The 9,517-nt window shown below is 42.9% G+C and overlaps 1 long non-coding RNA gene across 1 annotated transcript; it reads right to left on the bottom strand.

Moving 5' to 3' along the window:
• Nucleotides 1–2,313: 2,313 nt before the first annotated feature.
• On the bottom strand, nt 2,314–2,803 carry LOC134202718 (uncharacterized). The gene is made up of 2 exons (XR_009977312.1): nt 2,704–2,803; nt 2,314–2,630 (listed from the first exon to the last, which is right to left on the bottom strand). It is a non-coding gene; the product is annotated as an uncharacterized LOC134202718 (long non-coding RNA).
• Between the last annotated feature and the right edge of the window lie 6,714 nt (nt 2,804–9,517).

Here is a 9,517-nt window from a genome sequence, read left to right as displayed (position 1 = left end):
TCAAAAACCGTGAACTGAGCGGAGTTACGGCTGTCCCACGAGGGAATTGACTAAAAGCATTCCGTATCGGTCCAGTTTACAAATGAAAGCTAAGGAAAAGAATCCGGTTGGAATAGTAGGATATAAATGACTGAACGAAATCTTTACGATTCTGGTGGGAATTGAGTGGAAAAAAATCTAAAAGCGGAATGTCGGGAGAATTCAAACTTCAAGCAAATACAGTTTTGTGCAACATTGGTTGGACATGTTTTGTTTTTATGAAAATGGAAATAAAGAAATTTGAAAACGAAAAAAAGCAATAAATCAAAGTACAAATACTGCCACCAAAAAAATAATTTAACCAGCTACAAACATTTTTCAAAGCTAAGGCTATGAACTGGGCCGAAAACAACACCTCTTGCTCGTATTTTCCTTGATTGAATGTATGACCACATATAATAATCCAAGAGGTTTACATTTGGTGAAGTTACATCAGCAGATTTGAACCAAATCCAGTACATGATTAGTCGTTTCGGCTTCCAGAAACACGAAATTATCTTTTCCGTACATTTACTGTAAGCTTGGTCTACCGACATTCTGTAACACTTCCATTTTAGAATATAAAGCGCCTAACGCCATTCTCGATAAAAGCAAATAATAGGTTGGTGGGTTCCAGGTGACCATCAGATGTTTTTCTTTCAACAATTAATTGATCACATTTTGGACCACTCCCCCGCAAAGTGCTACATATCTGAATAAGCACAAAAGCATGAACGCGATCCCCACAATTCACCGATTCCTCCGTTTGGCATCCGCCGCCCTCCAAGTGAAAAACGACTGCGACAACATTGATAAACATTAAACCGTCCCAAAATAATGGTCCTGGTTCATTAGCGAAACGCTCACGTAAACTTCATTTTTCATCACACCGTATAAATATACACTCTCCTTCCGCATACTTTCATCTGGTGTCTTTCGATTTCCGTGGCAGCTTATCCAAGGTATTTCGATGGCTTCAACGCTAAACACGACTTCCGAAGTGATATCCCCAGCTTTAGCTCCGGGCTTCAGCAATCTCCAGCGTTGTCGTCATCGTCGTCGTCGTGATGCACTTTCCAAAGCAATTTGCTCGAGAAAAAGTTGAGACACGAAAAGACGGGCAAGTCGAGATGCAATGTACTCCGTGACGTGGATGTAGCCACTCCGTGTGTATGCCAAGGGAAATGATGAAAAAATATTAAAATTCAAATTGAAAACTGGAACTTATGGAAATGCCTTTTTTATTTCCAATGAAAAGTGGTGCGGTACCATTTCCTTAGCTGCAACTCGCCGCACGTCTACCATTATTTGGCTTCCGACTTGTCATTGTCCAGAGGAAGGCTTTCTCGCTGCTGCTACTGCTAGTGCTGCTGAAGCGATGCCAAGTCTCGACGTGTCATTGAGTGTTATTTTAAAAGCTATTGGATGGAAGCAGGGAACCATTCTTTCCATACAAGGTTCTGGATGAAGTATATTTTTTGCGCTAAATGTTTTTCCTCCACTAGTTCCTAGGGTGAGAGAAGGAGAAGGGTCACGAACGTTATTCGAAGAGATCTTAGAATAAGTGTTCATCGGAATCCTATGAGCATGTCCGTTTCAAACCCAGTTTAATTTTCTAAGAATAGTTTACGATTGGAACGGAAGGTACTTACGGAGCTTCTATTAAATATCATCATAGTATGGAATCTACTGACTTTTTCTGGACTGCATTTCAAGTTGAAAAATAAACAAAATTTAACAGTCCTCTGGAATCCTTACAGATTTTTGTTCTTATTTCCTAAGCAATACTCTAAATATTTACACTACTTGCAACTACCAGTAAAACTGTCAAATTTTCAGAAACGACTTCAATAAGTGCCGTTTAGTCATCCTGGGAACATTATTGACATTAACCTGCTACAGAATTCTTTGAATTCATTCATGCATAAATCCTAAATTCATTTATCTTTTGACGTAGATCTTACATCTCTCTTTACTATGCCGGTGTCATTCTAAAATTTCCAAATCGACCGCGTTAGGATGTGTTGAACATTTTTAACATCAACAGTGTTTTATATCAGTGAACGGATTTCTACACGGATAACAATATAAAAGCTGTTTAGCTTAAATTTTAATCTAAAACCATATTCGGTCTATCCACTCATCCTAAAGATTATTTTCAATATAAGCCTTCAAGGATTAAACTTAATTTAATTATTGGAAATGATTACTTTGAAAATAATCCTACATCAATGATTATTTTTTCGATGTTTATGTTTATTTATTTTCCAATGCTAGAATCAAAACAAATTCGAGTTAAAAATTGTTGAATTCAAATGTATTTCCATATAATAAGCTTCACTTTTGTGTTTATGTTATTCACCGGCATTTTTAGATGTTTCTTAGAGGATTTCCAGACGGACGGGAGCGATTACGGCGATGATATGTTGATATTGTTTGCGACGGCAGGGGATGTAGGAAATCCATTTCAACTTTACATTAATCGTGCACGAAATGCATTAATCATGCAGAAATTCTTCATGGAGACACTGAAGGTTTGCTTAACAGCTTTGTGGTGGAAGTGAAAACGGTGTATAATCTTACGTTTACGTTTCCGGCCGAAAAATTGATTCCTAATTAGGGGTTTTATTAAAATAGTAAATAATTTATGTTTTTTTTTGTGCGAAAACGATTGTAATGTATTACCTGGGGATTGTTTGCTGACGATTCCGAAAAACGGCCGCGACATTTTCTGCCGATTTTTTTGCTGCAGTTTGTGTTGGCAGATTGGTATTATTCCATCTGTGAATGGGTGAGGAATGCTTCATGAGCAATATCTGTTGAACAAGATTGAATGCCACTACGTACCCGTCCACCATCTGACTGTACTGCCGTTATCTTCCACGATCACCTGGTCCAAGACGTTGATGCTGCTGTTGTTTTCCGTGGACCATACTTCTTTCCGGCGGTCATCGGGAATGTTGTCCAGCAATGTCATTTTAGGATACATGCTAAAAGCATATTTTTCATAAAATCCGAAAAAAAAAACTTAGTGGACTATGGCCGTCACCTACCTTGCAAACCTTGAGTTTTTCCTAAGTCCCAATTATACTAAGCGATGCAAAGAATACATTTTTTAAAAGCATTGCAATGCATAAAATGAAGCTTAATTGTTAAGCTTCAGATGGAATAAAATTTGAAAAAGATTTAAGAAGATTAAATATTAAGCTAACTTGCTTTTTCCTTTTTCTCCGTGTACCTTTCACCCTTAATCGACAGATTTCAAGTATGCCTTTTGTTTTTATTTGAACATGTCTCGCTTAACTTTTCAAAAAAAAAAAAAAAAAAGTGGTGGTGGTTGATCCCTAGAAGTTATGCCTACCTCCGTTCTGCTCATGATCTTTAGTATCTTGAGTTGTCAGCACTCATTATTATATAATGTGGGGGGATTGCGTGAAATAGAACTTGAAACAAATGAGTGTTTAGAACAGGTATCCACCGGTTGACACTAAACGGATCAACTTAAAATATAAACTTTTACTTATGCAATCTGATAACTTTTATTTATTTTTCACGCATCAATTTCTTAGAAGCTTTGTTTTAGTGGATATTACATAACGAAAGAGAGGGTTTAAACTCTGCGTTATATTGCATGAATTCCCCGATTCGGTGCGTTACTACTACAGTAAAAGCTGTTTCGGGGTAGTTGGGATCAAGTTTGGATAACTAAAGTAAATATGATTTATTAAAGCATGTGCACGTAAATGTTCTAGTGTACTTTTAAAATACCTTACGAACTACCGAAACGTTCCATTCACATGACAGCTGATTCTTTCAGAAACTAATATGCTGCTTCAAATATGTTAAATTCTCGTCAAAATTGATAAAATTACGTCGAATCCTTTGGATAAAACATAAGTGTTTAATATAGACAGACTTTGGTGATGTTTAGGCAAACATCTGGTGGAGACACGGCAAGTATTCCCGTCCATCGTCGTAGGTGCAGAAACCAATGAAAGCTACGTTCATTTGCTGGAACTCCACTATAGCAGGACGTTTCTCCAGAACTTACGATTTGGTACGGATGAGTTTAGGAAAAGGTGTCGCTTATATTGGTTTTCAAGACTATGACGAAAAGACGAAAATACCTGCCTTAACCCTATAGGATAAGACTGAGTGAAAACTAATAATAATAACAATAATAGGAATGACAAAAGTTTATACTTGTTAAGGGGGTCAATTATGTGACGAGTAATTTTATATTTATATTACAGAGAAACAGATGATGCGTGGAATTGGGTGATAATTTTCGAGAAACTGATTTGATTTTATTTTGCTTTAAATGTTACGTATCTTTGGAGTAGTTGTCCAGTGTTTGGAATGTTTCTTTAGTGACTTCAATATCAACAAGAACGTTATTTGGACAATTACTAATATTCCAGGGTCAAATGGTGGAGGCCCTTTTATTATTTTTATTACAGACGACCGGCATTTGAAGAAAATGAACGTCCATATGAACAAAAAGATTATACTGCCACCAAACATAGACGGAGTTACAGATATCGGTTGACAGAAAGGCATGGAACCAAACATCTAAAGATCCAAGGACTAGGATCCCTTCGCGGTGCACAATTACCATACTAATCATAATACTCGTTTCAGCAAACGCAACTCTTCTCCACTAATCTTTCCCTTTCCTGTCAACTCTTTTTTCTTTTAATGTATCCGACACTTGTGGAACTGGTTAAGCCCAGCGCCTGATTGTGGTTGGAAACCGGTGTACTATACGCATGTTAACGGTGAAGGATTGGTAGGTCTTCACCTAACTCAAGTGTAGATAAGCGGACGGTGTCGGTCAGGGTGAAGGCGGATAAATTACAATTACAATTACAACATGTCTCGCTTAACTTTTCAAAAGGACCTAAGTAACATTTTTTTCATGAATTAATTTGAGTACTACAATCAAAAGCATTCATGTTTTTCTTTTGATTGCGCTATTCAAATTAATTCATGAAAAAAATGTTGCTTAGGTCCTTTTGAAAAATTAAGCGAAGCTCTTAAAGGATCCTTTAACTTTTTATAATATTTCATTGCTCTAAATATGAAATAGGTGACGTGAGAGCCGTGATTTCGTTCTCATGCGTCGCACTTTGTATTAAGAACTGTGTGGGTGTGAGAGAGACCTTCCATTTCAGTGTATAATGAACTCAATATTTGTCATCCACCCCTGCGCATAATGCACTCAATGAGTGCTACCGCAACAGCGCCTTTCAGACAGACAACCTTAACGGTCTCCTCTCTTTCGAGTGCTGACCGCCATACAGGTAAGATGTGCGACAGCGTCTACTCAGGTGGATCCTTTTCGGCTTCCATTTTAGGATATTCACAATGGCGACCGTACGACAGGTGTTGCGATATTTGCGCAACATCAATTCAGAACCTTTTTCCGAAAAGGATCCACCTTGAGCAATCAGGCAAGGATATATATTTTTTTAACCCATTTCCCGGTGAAAGCCATTCAAAAGAAGAATCGACTAAAGAGAACTCTATTTTTGTAACGTCGAACAAAATGGCGAAGTGAAAAATGTGCTAACGTGTTGAAGTAAACCTTTGTATAAAAACGAACTAGTACAATCGTGTATAAAAGAAGAACATAGTCGCCTATTCTGAAAGCGGATACTAGTATCGCGCACCAAGCGGACATAAGTGTCGCGCACTTAACTGCGGATCGAAGAGATCGCGCATCACGCGGACAAAAATTGTCGCGCACTCCAATAGCGGATCAAAAAGATCGCGCATCAAGCGGACAAAATGGTCGCGCAGCCAACAGCGGATCGAAAAGATCGCAGTAGTAAAATTCTTCTTTATTTACACAATTTTTGTTCTACAATTATTTTTAACATGTACAGTGATCGGCCGGCTTGGCCCTCCAACTTCAATTTTAATTATTATTATTATTATTTTTATGTTTCTACTTAATTTTTAAAATATAATGTATCATGACGGCCTTCAGCAGGCGCTAGTGTGTTTTTTAAAATTTGATAACCTAACTACTATGTACACTAATATTTACAATAAAAATTTGATAACCTAGATTGGAACTAGCGCCCTAAGCGCTTGTTGGTCCGAGTGCAAGTAACGGACCCTAAACTTTTCTTTACACTCACCAAAGCGTTCATGTAAGGTTTTTATTCCGGCCAGACGGTGGACCTCGGATGTTCTTGTCCTGGGAGGGGTGTTGAGGATCATCCTCGGGAATTTGTTTTGGACCCGTTGAAGTTTGAGGTGGTGGGTTTTGGCGTAGCTCTCACAGACCGGCATGCCGTATTCGACCACAGGGAGGATGATTTGCTTGTAGACAGCAAGCTTATTTTTCAGGGACAATGACGACCGGCGGTTGATCAAAGGGTACAGTAGTTTTAACAAAACGTTACACTTTGTCACCGTCTTGTCAACCTGTTGCCTGAAAATAAGCTTGCTGTCGAAGGTCAAGCCAGGTAGTCGGCCTCATTGGCCCATTCCACAGTCGTGCCATTGAGGATGATTTTACAGTCCCCAGGCGGAACAAGTTTAGGGGATTTGGAGTAGGGGAAAATGATGACCTGGGTCTTCGCCGCGTTGATACAGATCTTCCAGCTGGTGAGGTACTCTGTCAGGGCATCCAGGCCTCGTTGGAGTTTTGCCACTAGCGCTCTGATCACTCTACCGTTGTAGACGATGGATGTGTCATCTGCGAACAGAGACAGAATGCCGCCTTCTGGAGGTTCTGGCATGTCGGAGGTGAACAGATTGAAAAGCAGGGGCCGAGGATACTGCCCTGGGGACGCCTGCGACGATGTTGTGCGCATTGGAACTCGCTCCGCTGATTGAGACCCGGAATGTCCTTGCCGACAGGTAATTGTTGATGATTTTCACCAGGTAGCTGGGAAGATTGTAGCGTTGTAGTTTGTACACCAGGCCATCATGCCATACATTGTCAAATGCCTTCTCGACATCGAGTAAGGCCATGGCGGATGTTTTCGAGACAAACTTGTTCCGTCTGAGGACGTTGGTAACTCAGGTCAGTTGGTGTACAGTTGACCGACCGCGTCGGAAACCAAACTGTTCCTCGAGCAAGATGTTGAGATTTTCGGCAGACTCAAGTAACCGGTGATGAATAGCTTTTTCGAATAGCTTGGATAATCCTGAGAGAAGGCTGATGGGACGATAGCTTTTGGGTGAGGAAGGATCCTTCCCAGGCTTCCGGATGGGGATGACTTTCGCTGACTTCCAGGCCGATGGGAAGTAGCTGAGCCGGAGACACTGATTGAAGATCAGCGAGAGGTGCTCAAAGAACGGCGCACTCATGTGTTTGAGCTCGAGATTCAGGATGCTGTCGAAGCCTGGGGCCTTCATATTCTTCGATGATTTGATATAGGCCGTCAATTCACCAGCTGAGATCTCCAACTCCTCCGAGAAGTCATTGGGAATCAAATGGATGTTGTTAGCATGCTCGTTGACGGCTGCTTCGTGTGGACTGACGATGTTCTGCCCAAGATTGTGTGAGCTGACGAAGTGACGACCTAGTTCAGCGACCTTCTCTGCAGGAGTTATCAAGCGATCCTTAGAGCCATTATTGTCTAGTGGGATCAAAGGTGGAATGGGCCGAGGCTTGGATTTTAGAATTTTGGTCATTTTCCAGAACGGCTTAGCATAATCTGGGAGAGTGCGGATCTTATTCGAGAAGTCGATGTTCACCTCCGGTTTTAGGTGCGTTTCGGTGATGAACGCCACGTCTATTTCCTTCTCCTCAAGGAAATCCTTCAGCTCGATTGTTTTGCTCTTTAGCGAGCAAGCGTTCCAGTTGACCAGGCCCACCCTAGCAGCTATTTTCAATGATGAACATGCCAAGTGTGAAGACCTGGTCGAATCGGGTTTTGCAGCCGCGCAGTCGAGTGGCGAGCTGCGCGAAGATCGGCATCAGTTGCTCCGGAGTGTACAGCGGGGCAGATTCTTCCGGTGGGACAGCTTCGTTCTCCGACTGCCGACGGAACCCAGGAGCAGGAAGCGGGGGCCATTCGCTGGTGGATGGTGCCGACGATGCTGGAGCTTGGACCGATGCAGCTGCCGCTGCCAGTCGCTTGTGCGGCTGTAGCGGTGGGAGTATTGGAATCACACGACGGGGAGCCGGGATGGCTGGAAAGTTCACCTCGTTGATTACAGGAACACGGTTCTTCTTCGGAATGGTCCTGGTGGAAGCCTTCTTCCGGATTTCCAGGAACTCGGCTCGCTTTGGGCAGCCCTTTGTGGTGGCCCGATGTTTGTCGCCACAGCTGGCGCACTTGGGATCGGCCACCTCCATTTTGTCGCACTCGTCAGTCGGATGGGGTTCGCCACACTTGTTGCAGCGCGGCTTCATGCGGCAGTTCCTGTTGCCGTGCCCGGAATTGAAGCAGTTGGTGCATTGCGTGACATCGCGGTGCACTGGCCGATATCGCTCCCAGTCAACGACGGTGTAATTTATAACGCCAACCAGCTTCAGGTCCTTCCAGGTAGTGGAGCCGTGCTCCAGATGGATCAGGTAAAGCTGGTCGCGATATTTCCTCGCCTTGTCGTGACGAGCGATCTTGTGGACGGCTACTGGCTTCAGTCCGCAACTTTCAAGCTCTGCTTGGAGCTCTTCCTCCTTCATGTCGTGAAGTCCTCGCAGCAAAGCCTTGAGCGGCTTCGTGCCGGGGTGGTCATGAGTGTAGTACTCATACTTGTGTACCTCGAGGAACTCCACGACGGATTGATGATGGTCCCTGTTGGCCGGCATCACTTTCACGCCCTCGCTGCAGAGCCGAAAACATTTCAGCCCCTTAGCGATCAGCTGGCGAATTTTTGGGCGTAAATCCGGCGGATCGCCCTTAACGAAAACCGGCGGGCACTTCTCCATCCGCTCAGTTTGCACCTGCGGCATCTGCGATTGCTGCTTCTTTCTGTTTTCGGCGGATTACCGGCGTCATCAAGCGGTAACGGCGAGAACACGTTGCTCTGCAAAAGCTGCTAGGAGGGGTTACCCGCGCCTCAAAGAGCAGTGCGTTTAGGCACTTTTCCCGCGACCGAATCGGCCACCGAGCCTCCCATGACGGGTACGGGAGAAAATAACGCCAACGCGACGAATTGAAAACGTAAACAGCGAACAAACGAGAAAAAACACTTCGAAAAAAAATGCGCGAGCAAAAAACACGTCCGTACGTGTTGCTGTCTCGAACTGGAATGCGATGATCTCGAAAAGATCGCGCATCAAGCGGACGAAATTGTCGCGCACCCAATAGCGGATCTTAAAGATCGCTCATCAAGCGGACAAAATGGTCGCGCACCCACCAGCGGATCAAAAAGATCGCGCATCAAGCGGACAAAATGGTCGTGCTGCCAACAGCGGATCGAAAAGATCGCGCATCAAGCGGACAAAATTGTCGCGCACCTAATAGCGGATCTTAAAGATCGCTCATCAAACGGACAAAATGGTTGCGCAGCGAATAGCGGATCAGAAAAA

This window comes from Armigeres subalbatus, unplaced genomic scaffold (assembly GCF_024139115.2).
Source record: "Armigeres subalbatus isolate Guangzhou_Male unplaced genomic scaffold, GZ_Asu_2 Contig1370, whole genome shotgun sequence".
In the NCBI taxonomy this organism is placed as follows: Eukaryota; Metazoa; Arthropoda; class Insecta; order Diptera; family Culicidae; genus Armigeres; species Armigeres subalbatus.
The sequence above is the reverse complement of the archived record's forward strand: the minus strand, read 5'-3'. Positions and strand labels throughout refer to the sequence as shown.